This window comes from Lynx canadensis, chromosome C1 (assembly GCF_007474595.2).
Source record: "Lynx canadensis isolate LIC74 chromosome C1, mLynCan4.pri.v2, whole genome shotgun sequence".
NCBI lineage: Eukaryota > Metazoa > Chordata > Mammalia > Carnivora > Felidae > Lynx > Lynx canadensis.
The window spans coordinates 106201525-106219733 of NC_044310.1; positions in this window are offsets into that span (position 1 = coordinate 106201525).

Below are 18209 nucleotides of genomic sequence, written 5' to 3' on the forward strand. Positions count from 1 at the left end.
CCCTTATTATTAATACCTTGCCTTTGTTACAGTTGATGAACCAGTGGTAATGCCATACCTAAAGTCCATAATTTACATTAGAGCTTGCTCTTTGTGTTGTATAGTTCCATGGTTTTTGACAAATGTATAATGTCATATATATTATATTTCTGTAAAAGTTCAAAAGAACCACTTTCTGCTTAGAAACAGTTCACCTGTTTCTGGTACTGAGACGTTAAGGCATGGATGTATACAGGGGTTCTCAGAGGGAATTCTATATAATGCAGTGAATAACACTCTCGATGACATCCTGCCTGTATAGATAGGAAAAAGCCTCACAGGGCTCTACCATGTAATGTCCCTCAACATAAGCTGATGGTACCCTAGTCCAAGGAAAGAAATTCAAGGGTAACAGAGAGACCCAGTAGGGGAGGCAAAAAAATAAAATACAGGTATATAGCTTTCTGACAGTCTGGCCTATTTCAGAGAAAAATGTACTGCAACTTACATATACTTCAGATAATCCTCCAAAAAATTTTTGGTAGACGCGTGCCTGGGTGGCTCAGTTGGTTAAGCGTCTGACCTCAGCTCAGGTCATGATCTCAACAGCTTGTGGGTTCAAGCCCTGCATCGGGCTCTGTGCTGACAGCTCAGAGCCTGGAGCCTGCTTCAGATTCTGTGTCTCCTTCTCTGTCTCTGCCCCTCCCCTGCTGGCGCTTTGTCTCTCTCAGTCCCTCAAAAATAAATAAACACTAAAAAAATTTTTTATAGATACTGAGAAGTAACACCAACATTATGGCTCTGTTTGCTTCTTAGACATTCTTTGTCAGATGTATGCCACTTTCTTTCGTTTGAGAAATTAAAAATCTCAGTTTTTAGGCTACTGTTCTGGATGAGGAGAGGCGGGCTTTAAGCATAGTTAATAGTCCACTGACATCTTACCAGCTTGTGAAGAAATGCATTAAGAATAAACACCAGGTTTCTGTAGTTTATTACCCCTTTTTGTGCCTTTGTGTGGAACTGTTTGCAGGTATACGTTCCATAAAGTTTGTGGTTTTAATACGTCCAATTAGGCTGTAGTAACTCTGCCTTCCATTTATGTATTAATTTTTTTTTCCTTTCATGTCTTCTGAAAATACCTTGTGATACACTGAGTACACACAAAAGGAACATCATAGAATTTGTTGACAATTTTGTTGAGTATGTTCTCACCAAAACTGCACATTAACCTGAAATAGCCAAAATAACATGTATTAGTTTCCTATTGCTTCTGACAAATCACCACAAACTTAGTGGCTTAAAATAGTGCAAACATAGTTCTGGAGGTCAGAAGCTCAAAATGGATCTCACGGGGCTAAAATCTGAGGTGTCAGCAGGGTTGGAGGATTTAGGACAGAGTCGGTTTCCTTGCTTTTTCCAGCCTCTAGAGGGCACCCTCAGTTCTTGGTTCTAGGCCGCAGCCTCCAACGGTATCACTCCAGCCTCTTCTTCTGTCCTCTTACCGCCTTGGATTCTTCCGCCTCCCTCTTCACATTTAAGGACCCTTGTGAGTACATTGGGCCGACACAGACAATTGAGGATAATCTCATTTAAAGTTCCTTAGTTTAATCACATCTGGAAAAATCCCTTTTGCCCCATGAGGTAGCATTCATAGATTCTGGAGACTACAATGTGGACATTTTGGGGGGCCTTCTGTTCTGCCTACAAGTGTTTTTAGACAATTATCTGTACCTTCCATTGACTTTTATCCTAAATCTTCTCAATTTGTGGTCAGTAGGTAAAATTTTTGGTTATTTATAAACATCTTTTGAGTCATTAGGAAGATTTTATACATCTTTATTTCCCTATATACTTGTGACTAATTTTCCTCAATTAGCTGATCAGTATTGTCTGTCTCAGTACCTAATAGTTTGTCCCTTTAACTGATGACTACTGTCTTATTAAGGGCTTAGGAAAACTTTAAAACTTAGTCTGCTGAGCCTTACACAGTGATAAATTGTTATTTAACCTTTTTGGTTTCCGAATTGGGTACAGAAGAGGCAATAGATCTATAAAATGAGATCTCGGGACTGTTTCTTCTTCTGTGAAAAGAGGGATAAGATTCTCCAGTTCTTACATCCATAGCAGGACTAAATGTGCCTGGAGGGCAATGAAGTATGTTTAGTGATGCAGACTAGCTCAGAATTGACCGCTAGGAATACCCGTCCTAGATCTCCTGGAAACCTGGCCTGCAAAACTTGTCGCCATCAAATCGTACGGCGTAGAAGAGCGGATGGCTTTTGGATTGTTGCTGTTTGGTGCTCTGCCAAGTAGTACTGTACAGCAGACACGGTAAGAGCGGCAGCTAATGAACAGTGTCTGTGTCCTCCCCTGAGTGGGATTAAGGTTGGAGACAGCAGGTTTCTAGGCACAGACATCTGTTGTGGGAAAAGTCTGTAGGTGCACGCTCCTCCAAGTTTCTAGGGCTACGAGAATGAAGTACTGGGAGTTCTAAGGATCCTCCTGGGAAATGACGTTCGAGTTACAGTGAGGATAGTCCTCACAGGGGAGCGGCAGCTCAGGAAACATGGGCTCCACCTGTGGGATTTCTCACTCCGGATCAGAAACCACAGGAGCTGCAATGAGCTTCAGCGTGGAGGAATAGGGGAGAAAGGGAGAGAGAGAAAGAGGGAGAGAGAGAGAATATGAAGAACATGACAGTTATTTATGTTTCCGTGGCTTCTGGTATCACCAGAGATCTAGAGCTCTTAATGTATTTTTTCTCTTTGGAATGAGGTGATGAGAGCTACCAGGTACTAGACACTGAATGAGGCACTTTATACCCATAATGCCACATTTAATTCTTCACAGCAACCCTATGAGGTCTGCCTTGATATGTCCATTCTAAAGGTGAGGAGGCAGCTCTAAGAGATCAATTAGCTTTCCCAGGATTACAAAATTAATAAGTTTATAGAGCAGGAATTCAAACCCAGTCTTTCTGACAAATTTCATGCATTTTAACTAAATCACAACTAACTACACTACCGGTCTTGGATAAATCCAGGTGAAATCTCTCATTTCATTAATATGAGGAATGCCACAGAATGATCTTGATGTCATCCGCAGAAATATACACTGTGGAAACTTGGCTTTGCTCTGTCTCCTTGTCGGACCCAGGTTTCTCTATATAGGTTAAATAACGGGCTGATCAGTCCTATTTTAAAAAAGGGAAAGCAAGTTGCTTTGAGGACCTGCAGGGGGCATCAGAGGCCCATTGACCCTGGTGCTCCTTTGCCTTTGGCACAGCTCAGAGAGAAGCCAAGGGGCACTGTATCAGCTGTTGGGGGCAAGAATAAAACAAAGAGGATGTGTCTCGCTCTCCTCCCTGCTGTTTTCCTACCACGTTGCTCTTCCTTTTCTTTAAAAATTGTTTTGTTTTTGTGTTGTCTTTTAACTTTCTTCCTGATCCTGTCCACCATAATTACATTGTGCTTCTTACCTAAGCTTCCGTATTCTTTGCGACTTTCTCTCTTCCCTATGCTTCTATCCCTCCCTTAAGATTATTTCTCTTATTTTTAAAAACCTTAAATTTGTCTTAAAATATACTCATTTAAAATTGCCTCTGTACATGTAAAGATAACAGCAGCATCAGTATGATAAAATAAGTAATTACTGCTGAGAGAAGAGAGGGCCAGTAGGTGCTCACTGACTTTTTAGAGGGAGGGGACACTGAATTAAAATTAAATGGAATTGAAAGTGATAACAATACTTGTACCTTAGTTTGGGGGGAAAAAAGGAAAGTTTCACAGACATGCTTTGAATTGAGATAAATAAAGATTGTGATTTACTGTTTTGGAGAAACTTTTCAAATAACTGTTTCCTGCGATATAACAAACTTTGTGAGCTCAGGGAACCTCACTCATGTACCTAAAAGGTAGTAAACATTAAATTCTATTTAGATTCATAGATTCGTAGACTGTTAAAGCTGAATGAGACCTCAGAGAGCATCTAGTCACCTCTCTTCTCTTTCAGAGTGACCGAGAATCTCCTTGAGACCAAGGACAATGTTCCATTCTTTGACCTGATAAAGCTCAGCCCACACTCTGGTTAGTAGCAGGTGTTCCGTAAATATTTGTTATCTGAATGAGGACACTGGAGGCCCAGAAAGATTACTGATTCTTATAACTTCGTACAGCAAGTCTTTTGTGGAGTGAGGGGTCTCCTGACCCTTGATTATGGTCTAGTTGTATAATTTAAAAAACCAATCTAATACCCAAACAGTCATATAAAGGGGAAATGACAGGGTAGTAATTTATAATAAAATATACCGATTCCAGCATCTGATTGCTCAGGCATAGCTACCTTGGAAGACATATGATGGAATAAGAATCTCGCAAGTACACGTAGAAATCACCATGATGGCAATAGTACAGTTACTGGCTGATACAGGTATGTTATGTTGGTGACTCAAATTTGTTGTTAGTTAACCTCATTTTACAAAATGTGAACAATTCTTGGAAAGGTTCTAAACAACTGAAGTTTACTTGATTTACATGCCAGTTGCATTCCTGTAAAATTCAGTAATGTTCAAGGTGTGGGAAAAATGCTTTGCATTTATACATAAAATGGAATTGGGCTCTAGGTTCAGATAGTCATAGACAAAATTTTGACCTACATGAAGGCTGGGAGGATACATAATGTTGTGTAGGACCTGAGGCAGCTCACCATTGCACCGACCTATGGGTTGTAGAACATCTAACCTTAACCCTGACCCCACCCATGGAGTGCTCCCTGTGCCTGCCAACCCTTGTGACAACCAAAACACACTTGTAAATTCCCCCACTTTTTAGAGGTGACTCATCCTTGTTGAGAATCACTGGTCAAAAGGGTTAGCATTTTTGAGTTACCTCTGATTTTCATTGGGAGAGATAATAAAGTTGACATTTGTTGAGTACTAATTATGTGCCACCCCCTGTTCTAAACATTCAATCTGTTTTAACTGATTTAATCCTTACAACAACTTTACAGTGTAGGGTCTATTATTATCCCCCATTTACAGATGGAGGAATTGAAACTTATCAAGGTTAGACAACTCATCCATGAAAACATAGCAAGGAAGTAAAGAAATTGGAATTCAAACTTAGGCAGTCTGGTGCCAGAGTCCGTGTGAGTAAACACTGCACCCACACTGCCTTATGGTTGAAGGTAGTCTTCAATCAGTTCCCTCAAAGTACACCATGGTTCTCCTAAAATTTATCAGTGTCCTAAACTAAGCCTGCTGCTGGGGAAAGTGATGAAGATCATTTGACTCCCTTTCTTGCTGCCCTGCCCCGCCCCATTTCTCTCTCTCTCTCTGTCTCTCTGTCTGTCTGTCTGTCTGTCTCTCTCATGCGCACACACACACACACACACACACACACACGCACACACGCACACATACACACACACTGCTTCTTTCCCTCTGGCTCACTGGAAGAAATGATGATATCATGGCTGCTGCAGATCTGTGAGCAATGATATTGAGGACTGGTGAAAATGAGTCAGGGGCCCTTTGTTGGAAAGATCATGAGTATGTGTGTGTGTCATATTTTCACCACTGATGTTGTAACTTGGTTACAGTTGCCTGGTAACTATGCACTGTTGTAAGCACTTTTTAAAAATTAAAACTGGCTTTGGTAAAAGTCCATACAGATTTTTTCACCTCTTATACAGTCTGTAGTTCTCACTACTATCACAGATAAACAAAAATCCAATAGTCCTCTGTGCTTTACCTTTCTCTCACTCTTCCCTTATGTTTGGCATCCACTCATAACATTCTTTTTGCCAAATTTTGCAAAATTTGCAATCATTTGAATCCATGGCATGAAATTGCTTCACAGTAGCTTTGAACTCGCTCCATGTATGTATATATGTATGTATGTATGTGTGTTTATATCTTATTTTTGAGAGAGAGAGAGAGTGAGGGAAGGACACAGAGAGAGGGAGACTGAGGATCCAAAGCAGACTCTGCAAATGAGAGCCCGACGCGGGGCTCAAACTCATGAACCATGAGACCATGACCTGAGCTGAAGCTGGACGATCAACTAACTGAGCCATCCAGGTGCCCCAGACATTGCTCCTTTTAGATATTTATTGGCAAAATTCTATCACTGCTGTCCTTCACTAAACGGTCAACATACAGTGTGACCACTCTGAATTGTATGTGTTAGAACCCGTAGTCTGAGACGTGGACTCGGTAGGATCCTAGTGTATTAGGTCTGAGGGGTCAGTGGAGTCCCACCCCTCAGCTGGAGTGCCTGGCTGCCCCAGGACAATTCCCCGCCATGTACTTGATCTTTGACCTTGGATAAGTTACTCGAAACTCTTCAGTTAGGTAAATAAGGCTTTTTTACATAGTAGCCTCCCAATTAGCAAGCAAACTGACTTCCCTGCATACCATATTTCAGCAGGCAGGCTGAGCTCATGTGGAAATACAGTGAGCTCAACTGAATGACAGATTTTTTTTTAAGTTTATGTATTTACATAATCTCTACACCAGTGTGGGGCTTGAACTCACTACCCTGAGATCAAGAACTGCCGCTCTTATGACTGAGCCAGCCAGGCACCACAGGAATGGCCAAGGCTGAAAAATGTGGCAGGATGTCCCAGGAACTGTTACAGGCATTTGGCATGAATTAGTTTCTTTGATCTTCGTAACAACCCTAAGAGGTAGGAGCTATTACTGTCCCCTTTTTATGAGTGGGCCTACTGAGGGACAGAGAAGGAAAGTAACTTGCCCAGTTCCACAGCTAGTCAACCGCAGAGGTGAGGGATAGTCCCAGGCAGCCTTCCTGCATGCTCCACACTCCTCTGAGGATGAGATGGGTTTCTGACAATCACATTTTGCTGACCTCTCCAAGGCAGGCCTAACATGTTGGCCATACTTGCAACACTGGCTTATTGTGGCATGAAATTTTTGTAGTGTTGGGAGCAAGAAATTCCTGTCCCCTTCTAGGTCCTTCTCGATGGACTAAGAATCAAATTGACATAATACAGATTAACAGAAAAAAAAAATCAAATTTAATCTTGTAGGTACAGGAAATCCACACAGACATGGAAATTCTAAAAACAGGCAAAAGGAGATACATATATTGTCTAGAGTTAAGGAGCTGGAGGTAGGGTCTTGAACTTCAAAGGGAAGGAATGCAATTCCCAGGAAGGTAAAAAAGAGTAAACATTGGGGCGCCTGGGTGGCTCAGTTGGTTGAGCGTCTGACTTCGGCTCAGGTCATGATCTCACGGTTTGTGAGTTCGAGGCCCGTGTCGGGCTCTTTACTGACAGTTCAGAGCCTGGAGCTTGCTTTGGATTCTGTGTCTCCCTCTCTGTCTGTCCCTCCCCTGCTTGCACTCTGTCTCTCTCTCTCTCAAAAATAAATAAACATTAAAAAAAAAAAAAAGAAAGAAAAGAGTAGATGTTTGCTGGGCCACTCAGAAACAATGGGACACAGAAGACTTGGATCAGACAGGCCTTGCCAGGTTCCTCCCTGTACCTAGTTCGTGGTACGGTGTAGTTATCTATGGTGACAGCTCTCTTCCTGGAGCAGGTCCTCCATCCAAATTCTTTTCAGACAGTTGTGGGGGAGGTGAAGAGCTTTTCCTGAGCCTGCTGGGTTTTGATTGCTTTTTAACTCCAAATAACCTTTGTGCCAAAGTGGCTCATTTTGGGGCAGCCTGCCTTGGCCCCTACAGTATCACGACAGCATAATGCTATAAGCCCAGAGGAATTTCATATTACCTTTAATGACCTGAATTAGACCTAAGAAAACTGCTAGCCAGCATGATACTTAACTCACGTCAGTGCCCAAAAAAGTGGTTACTTGTAATTCTCAGTTTGCTTTTGAATTTATGTGCATCCAAACCTCCACTCTCAGCTTTGCATTAAATGACTGTAGTCATTGCCTCCATTTTCATCTTCCTCTCAAATAATGGCTCTGGACCCAGAGCTGATAGCCCTCTTTGAGTTCAGACAACTGAGAGGGTGTCCTGGAAAATGGGGACGCTTCTCCAGGGCATGAGGCTGTCCTGGGTGTCCCTGATGGCCCTCTGTCAGGGGGATAGGGTCTGTGAATTGTGTTTCCAGCAATGGCGGTACACTTGTGTTGACCCATCCCTGGCAGAACCCTCCCTACCCCCACCGGCCCGGGGGTGGGTAGGATCTGTGAGTCCCCTGACCTAAGTGGGCAGAATGTGTGGCTGTGAAGGAGAGTAAAGCAGTCAGCTGTAAGGAGGAATTGGGGCTGATTGGCACCAAACACGGAACTTTCTCCATGTATCTGTGAGCAGGGCATCTCTATCCTAGTAGCTGGGTCTCTCCTATGGCACTTCGTCAGTTTTTTGCTTACTTAGCAGTTAGCTGTCAAATTAGAAATCCCTCCTATTTTAGTTTTTAAAGCCTTGATATGGTCTAACTTCAGTTGGCAAAAACAAACAAAACCCCCACGCAAACAATGTAGGAGGATCTTTCTATCTTTAACCTGATGCAATCAGATACAGCAGTTGAGTGTGGGTCCCTGGAGTCAGATTGCCTGAGTGAATCCTGGCTCTGCTACTTACCAGTTGTGCAGTCTTTACTTCATCTGTAAAATAGGAATAATAATAAGTGATGTGTGAGCATTAAGAGTACCTCATTGTCAGACCTCAGTACCTACCATCATGATCCACAGGTAGTTCAGTATTGTGTGTAACTAAAGTGACATCAGAGACATATGATGAAGAGTGGCAGTTAAAAAGTTAATTGTGTCATTTTGGATCTCTCTTTTCCTCTTTGCTTTTTGCACTGCTGTGTGACAGCTCTCTTCTGGCATGTGTCAAATGGCCTTTTCCTGTGATTAATGTTTCAAATTTATAACTGGTCAAAGAGATACAAAAAAGAGGGGGAGGGCAGCGGTACTTAGTCTAACCACACCCACGTGAAAGCAGATACTGGGCTGTTCCCATGGCGATGTAGAGTATTTTGTCAAACACTTGGCCCAGGGAACCCGGGATGAGTCATACTCTTGGCTGGGTGGGGAGAGGGCAACTGCTTTCAATTGAAACTGTCAGACCAATAGTTGGGTTGGGAGACTCCCCTGGTTCCTGCAATAAATCAGAGACATCTCGGGTCTGCGGTTTGGTTGTACTTGGTTCATTTGTCATGTGGACATTTTTTCTGATTTCCTTCCTCTGGATACAAGGAGCTATGGATACCCCTTTGCATATCTATCTATCTATCTCTATATATCAAGAAACCGCAAACTTAGTTCTTGTAAAAATAAGGTCTGTCTTCCTGTATGTTTTGATACAACTAAAGCTAGCAAAAGGGTTTTTATGAGCTGCTTCTCCTGTTCCCTGTTTCCACATACTCATTGTCCATAAGTAAGGTTTGCTGAAGCATATTATGCAGCATTTTCTTTTTAGCAAGAGTTAAACACACAGGGGTATATTTTTCAGATAGAAGTGTTCGGATAACTATAGGCATCATAATTTCAGGATGGAAAATCTGAACCAGATATGACTTCTCTGGACTTTACTAGCTGGTTGAAGTCAGTAATTCTGCATCAAGCAAGCTGAGAAGCACAATTACATGCTGATAGAATGTGCCATAGCCTCAAGTGGTTAGCCTGGATTACTACTGCTCAGTCATCACTGACTACCCATAGCACACTGGGCAGGAGCACAATTGACACCTGGAAATCACATGCTAATGAAAGTCACCTACCCTTGCAATCATTTACTGAGTTGCTGTCATGCCCATGCTATCATGCCTATGCTAGGCTATAAACAGGGATACAAACCCTCTAAAACACATATCTTGTCTTCTAAGAGTTTCTGATATAGATGAGGGAAAACAAAAAGCAGGAAAAACTAACAGGCAATAACATGAGGCAGCAGCAATGGGCAGTACATGTGTGGAGAAGAGAGAAATCCTGAGGAGCTGTGGTGAAGGAAGATGGGATTTGATTTGAGCCTTGAAGGATGGGTGGAGAAGGGGAGAGAACATTCAGGAAGGGGAGAAGACAAGAGCAACAGTGCAGAGGTCGGGTCTCAGCACTGGAATTTGGTCCATGTAGGGATGTAAGGACAGGCCAAGGAGGTCAGAAACTGGGGAAGAGATAAGGCATTGGTGTGGGGTGCTATTAGTATATGGTGGGGGGTTATTAGCACAGGGCCTGAAAACTGTGGAGCCAAAAAAACAAAAAACAAAAAAACAGGAGAACCATGTAAAATACAAAGGGTGCTATTTAAAAATGTGAGTTACGGCCCTGCCAAGGAAGGAAACGATGAGAGAGATACAGAATTCGGTCAACCCAAATCATGCAATAGTATAAAAGTTTACAGTGTGATTCCATATTGTGAGCAGGATCTGATGAATTGGCATCATGATACCATCAAGAATGTGACTTGAGACCCAAATGGAAGGTCTTAATCAGAAAAAGAATTAAAAAGAGAATTATAATATACTAAATCTTCAAAGTCAGTGTTTAAATATTTAATAGCATTAAATTAATTTGTGAAGGCACTTCGAAAAGTGATTGTTGAATTGCACTTGGTTAATAACTAGATTTACAGTGGAAATACTGGATTTTTAAATTTAACGTAAAAAAATTTTTTTTAATGTTCATTTATTTTTGAGAGAGAGGTGGAGAGAGTGTGAGCCAGGGAGGGGCATAGAGAGGGAGACACAGAATCTGAAGCAGGCTCCAGGCTCCGAGCTGTCAGCACAGAGCCCGATGTGGGGCTTGAACCCATGAACTGTGAGATCATGACCTGAACCAAAGTCAGACACCTAACTGACTGAGCCACCCAGGTAGCCCTTAAATTGAACTTTAATAAAAGAAGTATTAATCTTAAAAATCAAAGCATCTGCAAATAGCATTTTTTCCGTGCACGACTGCTGATTTGGAGGAACCAGCAACTTCCTGTTGGCCTGAGCACAGCATGGAGGCAAGGGGGCTGTCCACACGCCAGGCCCAAGGTGGTTCATGAAGGCATGTGGGGAGCACCATGGAGAGGTCTGTCGATTGTTGGGATTGAGGTCTGGGGGGAGACTTCGGTTCCCAAGGCATGGAGAGGAAAAAGAAACACTGACAGCGTAGGATCCAGGGAAGGAAATGGAGTCACATAAGGTTCTCTCTCAGAAGCTAAACAAGGACAGGGAAAATGAGAACTTTCAGGGAAGAACATGCAGAAATGTTTTTGCTTTGCATTGAATGAAAGCTTATAGTGACCAGGAATAAAACAGGTATTGGTCTCTGTGATACTGGAAATTAATTATCGTTAGTTTGGACCTTTAAGTAGAATTCAGTATGTGTTGAGAGTAGGCCAAATTTCAAAGTCCCATGAGAAAGGAGGGCTTTGAAAAATAATGGACACTTAGGCCCTACCACAGAACAATCGAATCAGCATCTCTGGGGGCAGGGGCCGGGCATCAGTGTTTTTTTGTTTTCTCGGGAAGTCTTTTTAATTCTCTGGGCATCTGTTTCCTACTGTAAAATAAGACTGGAATAGATGATCTCAAGGCTCCAACTAGCTCCAACATTCTGTGATTTGTGGAGGAGAAACTGCCGGGCCATTCATTATTAGTTCAGATACTGACCTGCCCACCGCCGCAGTTCAGTGGCCCACTCAGTCCGGAGGAGTTTCACACAGGAAAGAAGATGCTAGCAGTCACTCCAGAGAGTCAGGCAGGGACTTTTATAGTTGGTCAGGGAAACAAATGAGAAAACAAATAGCAACAACAAAAGCAGGCTCACTTCCCTTGGGTTGTCTGTGTACTTGTTCCTAAAATGAACGTGAACAGGCAGAGAGTGACAACTCTCAAGTGGAGGCTTGGGTGTTGTAGATCTTACCGTTCTGGAGGTCAGAAGTCGGATGTAGTCTCACAAGTCTTCTCCAATGCCAGGGCAATTTCTCTGCTTTTAAGGACTAACGTGATAAGATTGGGCCCACCCAGACAATCCAGGATAATCTCCCCAATTTGAGGCCCTTAATCCCATCTGCAAAGTCTCTTGCCACATAGGATTCACAGGTTCCAAGGATTAGGGTGAGAACCTGGGGGCACAGGAGAGAAAGGGATTACTCTGCCTACCCTGTGCCTCCAGGTAGTTTTTTTTTTTTTTTGTTGTTGTTGTTGTTTTTTAAAGGTAAGAAGCTGAACTGGGTCATCTGGGTGGCTCTGGTCGGTTGATCTTGGCTCAGGTCATTATCTCATGGTTTGTGGGTTCGAGCCCCACATTGGGCTCTGTGCTCATAGCATGGAGCCTGCTTGGGATTCTCTCTCCCTCTCTCTCTGCTCTCCCCCACTCTCTCACTCTGTCTTTTTCTGTCTCTTTCTCTGTCTCAAAAAAAAAAGCTTAAAAAAAAAAAGATAAGAAGCCAAAGTGGGAGCTTGTGGTGCAAAGTGGTGCTTTGGTTTCTCTTCAGAGTCACTAAATATTGATCCTGGACAGGATGAGAATATTTATCTAATATAAACTATTACCACCACCACCACCACCACCCCCCACAGTAGGTAGAGGGGAGTCCTGGAACTGAGGATGTAGGATCTTGCCTCTCTTTTATTTCAGGGATGAGAAAAGAGCATGTTTAATTCTATTAGTATCTGTTCTCTGAGAGCCCTCAGCAGCGGTGACAACACCCTCCCTTCTGGGCCAGAACTTTTCATCCCTGTCCCATGGAATTCTCTGCTTTTCTAGGGATACTTTAGAAAGTCTGGCTCTGTTGGTCATGTTTAATTTGCTCCCAGCTTGTCTTCAGCACTAACGAACATCAGGGAATGGAATTTGGGCAAAGAAATGAAGGAAGACAGAAAACAAAACAAAAAAAGAATTTGTTTTTCAGATCCTCTATGTCCTTAGGGTCTGAACTCCAAGTTAGATGGCTTTGAACTCTTAGTATAGGAATGACAAGATGAATTCATTTAGTAGGTGTTTATTGGGTGCCCACTCTGTGCCAGGCACCAGCTGCCCAGAGATCTCTGGGAGGAAGAGGCAGGCTGCTGTTTATTCAAAAACCATCATCAGGCCAACTCCAAGTTCTTGTGAAAGGGCTGGGCCTGTTGATTTGGAGCTGGTGCCCCGCCCACAATTGTTTAATGATAGACAGGAACCTGAGCCTCTCAGAACTCTGTCCCTTTAGTCAATTAATTATTCAAAAGATTGTTTCCACTGTATAGCAGGAGGAAAAAGATGCTTTCCCTTGACTTTCTTTTAGCTTTCTTGGGGACTTTTCTGGCATGCTGTGGCAGAGAAAGGAAACAGATTTTGTTTTGAAGAAGGTGGAAGTGTTGCATTTCAATGCGTTCCACTCTTGTGGTGGATTCTTATAAGCAGAATTTGGGAAACGTTTCTGGAAAAAAATGATTTTTCCTAATGTCCCATTAAAATGTTGTGAATGACTTTTCTCCACATTAGTATAACAGCATCTCTGATTGGAATGGTGTTCCTCTGCAGAGGGAAACATTCCAGTTCTGGGTACTGCTGTGTGCCAGAATGGAAAACAGATGAGAGACAGAATCCTGCCACTATTTGGATGTCTTGTTTTGTGGGTCACTGAACCTCTCTAAGTTTTGATTTCTATAATGCGATAACATCCACTTGTCTCAGCCAGAGTTCTTAGTGTCTAACAACAAACCAACTACACATTTACTTGTACACTTAAGCAGAAAAAGAATTTGCTAGAAAGGTATTGGAGAGCTAACCTCATCTCAAGAAAGGAAAATACATATGAACAAGGCAGGTCAGGCAGCTGCTGGGACCAAAGTGGAAGCACAGCCAGAGTCACACAGCTGGTCCCATGGACTGGGCGTAACAGTGTCCGGCGGTTGGGTGCTGGCCGCTAGTTGGCGCCACTAGCTGCTGGAACTCAGCGCTCCTCCTGCCTGCTGATACAGTGGATTCTCTACAGTCTGTTTCTGGTTTCTCATTCAGTGGGGTAAGGTGTGTCTGCTTACAGAACTTAGGTCATCTGCTGTTCCCTAGGGGTGAAGGAGTCGGGGAAAGTCTGTGTAGTACTTCAGCTGCTATAGTGAGAGGTGGGTTCTTCCATCCACCAAAACTCTTTTTAAGACTGGGAAATGGGAAATTTCGAAACATGAGAAGGGGGCTCAGATGCCAGGTGGCCAAACAAAAGCAGCCGCTTGAGTCCATGCCTTCGGTGGTCCAACTTCCACCTAAGTCCTTTTTCCTGTATTTACCCTTTTGAAGGAATAAATTCCTCCCACACAACCTAATGCAACCATACTTTCTATAATTTTAAATGATCTCACTCCTACCCCAGGGAGGACTGGAAGTTACCCCAAGATCTCCGGGATCTAGCCGGCCTGTTCCCAGCCTCATTACGTGGCCGCATCCCTCTTTCCTGTCGATATTTGGGACCGATCATCACAAACAACACTGGACCAAGGACAAAGCCAGTTTCCCTGGCAGCGCAGGAGACTGGCCTTAGAATGGGCTCTTTAAGGGCATCTGAGATCTGCCCTCATTAGAGTCTCAGAGACAAGGAGTGTTGTTTGTGGGTGGAGTGGGTGATGAACTGGCTTCCCTTGCTGTGCCTCCCTCCAGGTGCAGGTCGTCAGGGATGCTGAAACATTTCAAGGGACAAGGAGGGAGTGGCTGATAAGACTCAGTGAGGTTTTGAGTGTTCTGAGTCAGCCAAATGCTGGCGTGTTTCCCAGTTCCAGTACTCGGGGTTAAATTCTTTCTGCTCAGTACCCTAAATTTCACACAAAAGATCCTGCGAGGGTGTGGATTTAACAGTTAATTTGGTGACCCACAGAATCAAACTTTTGAGGGTTTGTGTGTGTGTGTGTGTGTGTGTGTGAGAGAGAGAGAGAGAGAGAGAGAGAAAATATACATAAGAGAGCTTTATTTTTTTAAGTTATATAAAGTCTTGGATTTCAGTGCATGTTGTAGGGGTAAAAGGTAAGAATTTGTCTTTGTTCTGTGCAGGGACATTAGAAGAAACCTCTGCATTCCACAGTCTTGAATTCCGTATACTGTTCCTATTGGTCTGTGGCTCTTTGTCCCTCAGATCTTCCCTTCAGGGGGTTCCTGATTCCATGTGACCATAGGTAAGAATTTAATTAGCGATTCTTTATAAGTCCCTGCCTCTCTGGGTCACTAGCTTCTGACTCAAGTCTGGGTCAGTCTGTCTGATAGTCTGGCCCAGGGCCTCTTGCTAACTTCCAGTTGTAAGGGGGTCTTGGAAAGTGAGTACCTGGCTTTCCAGTCTTTGTAGAGGGAGACAGAGTGCCTACAGTGAGACTCACTGGACAGGGAATTCCTCAAATGTGTACAGGAGGCCAGATGTTGGGCAGGGTAAAACCCATCGAGGGTCCAGTGCACTTCCTTAGGAGGCTGTTAGGGACATTTTTTATTTATTTAAAAAAAATTTTTTTTAACATTGATTTATTTTTGAGAGAGAGAGAGAGACAGAGCATGAGCAGGGGAGGGCAGACAGAGAGGGAGACACAGAATCCAAAGCAGGCTCCAGGCTCAGAGCTGTCAGCACAGAACCCAACACGGGACTCAAACTCACGAACCGTGAGACCATGACCTGAGCCAGAGTCAGATGGTTAACCAACTGAGCCACTCAGGGATCTGGTTGTTAGGGACATTTAAAAAGATGATATGTATGTAGGGGCGCCTGGGTGGCGCAGTCGGTTAAGCGTCCGACTTCAGCCAGGTCACGATCTCGCGGTCCGTGAGTTCGAGCCCCGCGTCGGGCTCTGGGCTGATGGCTCGGAGCCTGGAGCCTGTTTCCGATTCTGTGTCTCCCTCTCTCTCTGCCCCTCCCCGTTCATGCTCTGTCTCTCTCTGTCCCAAAATAAATAAACGTTGAAAAAAAAAATAAAATAAAAAGATGATATGTATGTAAAGCATCTCATATAGTACCTGCTACATATTATTACATCCCAATCAATGGTATTTCCTACATCTTCCTGGTTAATAAAATTGCCAGGTCTGAGCCATGAAAGGATGAGACTGCAAATACATAGTTAAACGCAAGCATTGAAATTTGACATAGGATTTAGATAAAAGATTTAATAGGCAGGCTAGGAAAAGTTATATTAATTCATTATCTTCTGATACTTAGAAAATTTTTATTTTTGGTATAAGTATTAACCTTTTAATTGAGAAAAAGTGTTACTATTCAACTTATTTTCTAAAAAGTTCTTTAATAAAACCAGCTTACTGTTTTTATCTGGTTCTTATTATAAAGAGGAAATTAAAAAAATTGGGGGTGTCTGTGTGGCTCAGTCAGTTAAGCGTCTGACTTTGGCTCAGGTTATAATCTCATGGTTTCTGGGTTTGAGCCCCACGTTGGGCTCTGTGCTGACAGCTCAGAGCCTGGAGACTGCTTCGGATTCTGTGTCCCCCCCTCTCTCTCTGACCCTCCCCCGTTCATGCTCTGTCTCTCTTAAAAATAAGTAAACATTAAAAATTTTTTTTTAATTTGAATTCATCTTCATCCATAAAAAGTTGTTCAGCTTGGCATCTGTGCCCTACTGGGATGATTTCTCATTGGACAGGAGCTTGCTCCTGCTTGCTGTCCCATTTGGGTGTCTGAGTCAGTTCCACATGCTTGGTTTTAAGTTTATGAACATGTAAAAAGGGATCAGCATAAATGAGAAAGTACTGTTTTGATTCCTAAGCCCAATCTGAAATCCGAATGAACTTGGTCATGAATTTTTCCAGTCACAAGCTGCATTGAAATTAGAGGCCCCAGAGGCATATTTCTTAGCTTGGAAATATTATCTTTATCTGTTGGCTTCCATAAGCAACAAAAGAATGTTGCCTCTCAAGATTCACTCTACATGACTTGTGATTCCTTTGCATGTATCTGGTAATTCATTCATCAAACATATATTGAGTTCCTAGTACATGTTGGGTATCACGTCAGCCTCTGAAAATGGTGATGAAAAGAGTTGGTCCCTGAACTGAAGGAGTTCGTGGTCTCATAGAATAGGTAAGACAGACATAGAAGCAAGTTAGTGTAGTGTCATGTGACAAGTGTGATACTCTATATATAAAGACAGGTGGTGGCTCAAAGGACAAAATGTCTAACTGTGGTTGTGGGGGAGGTGGATTCAAAGAAGTCTTCACAGAGGAAGAGACACTTGAGCTGGATCTGGAAGGACAGAACAGGTGCTCCCCGGGAGAAGGGGAGAGGGTGTTCCAGAAAGGGTCATGGCCCAAGCATAGGCATGAAGGGGCCTGGTGCCTTGTGGGGCTGCAGGTAGTGTGGAGCATAGAGAAGGAGAAGGGAATGTAGGGAGATGAGGCTGGGGGGAGGCGGAAGCCAGAACCTGGTGGGCCTTTTATGCCCTGCTGAGGAGTCTACACTTCATCCTAAAGGCGCTAGAGGCCACTAAGGTGCCTTAAAGGGGGCAGGCTTGAATTTAGAGCAGTTACTCAGTATGATCAATTGGAAGTGAAGGCTAAGGGTGGAGCAGGGTGAATTTGGAGAAAGGCAAACCAGCGAGGGCAGAGAATATTGTAGAGGTGCCTGTGAGAAGGGATAGCAATGTCCATCTTTGACTCTATCTCCATTTGACATGATGAAGGTACTGTAGCTGTACTGATAGGATCCCCAACGCTTGTCAGATCACTTCAGTTTCCTAAAACAAAATAACCCTTATGGCAGTGTGGCAGAGGCTGCTAGCTGACCCCCAAAGACCCGTGGGCCCCTTCCATGGTGTAGAGCAGGGTTGGGAAACAGATACCCAGCCGGGAGCTCCATTAGCAAGCCCCCTGCCCTGGAGCCCTGTGGGCCTCGTGTGACAAGACGAGTTATCAGCAGAGGGAGGGATGTGTTCACTTCAGGGCTGAGGTGGTTAAATATCGGGTGTGAGCTCCCGTATTCTCTCTGTCCTCCCTGCATACCTTCTCCCCCTGATGACTAGAAGTCCCTGAGTCACCACTTGAAGGAGAGCTGCCAGACCTGACTGGACTTTATTGTGCTGTTTGACTCCGCAGTTAACCTGTCCTGATACAGCCTGTCTGTACTGTAGCCAAATCGTAGAAATTTGTTACTAGACTTGGTGGGCTTGCTGCTAAATTATTCAGGATAACTCTAAGTCAGTTCGTGGGTTATGAATTATTTTCACAGTGACACTACCCATATAGTAGTTTGTGTTCTTTTTATTGAAAGCTGTCTCCATGATTTCTGGAGTTTGGAGGTGGGTCCATTCTGTGTTCCACAGGGTGGCTCGGGCGGGAAGCTGAAGAATGT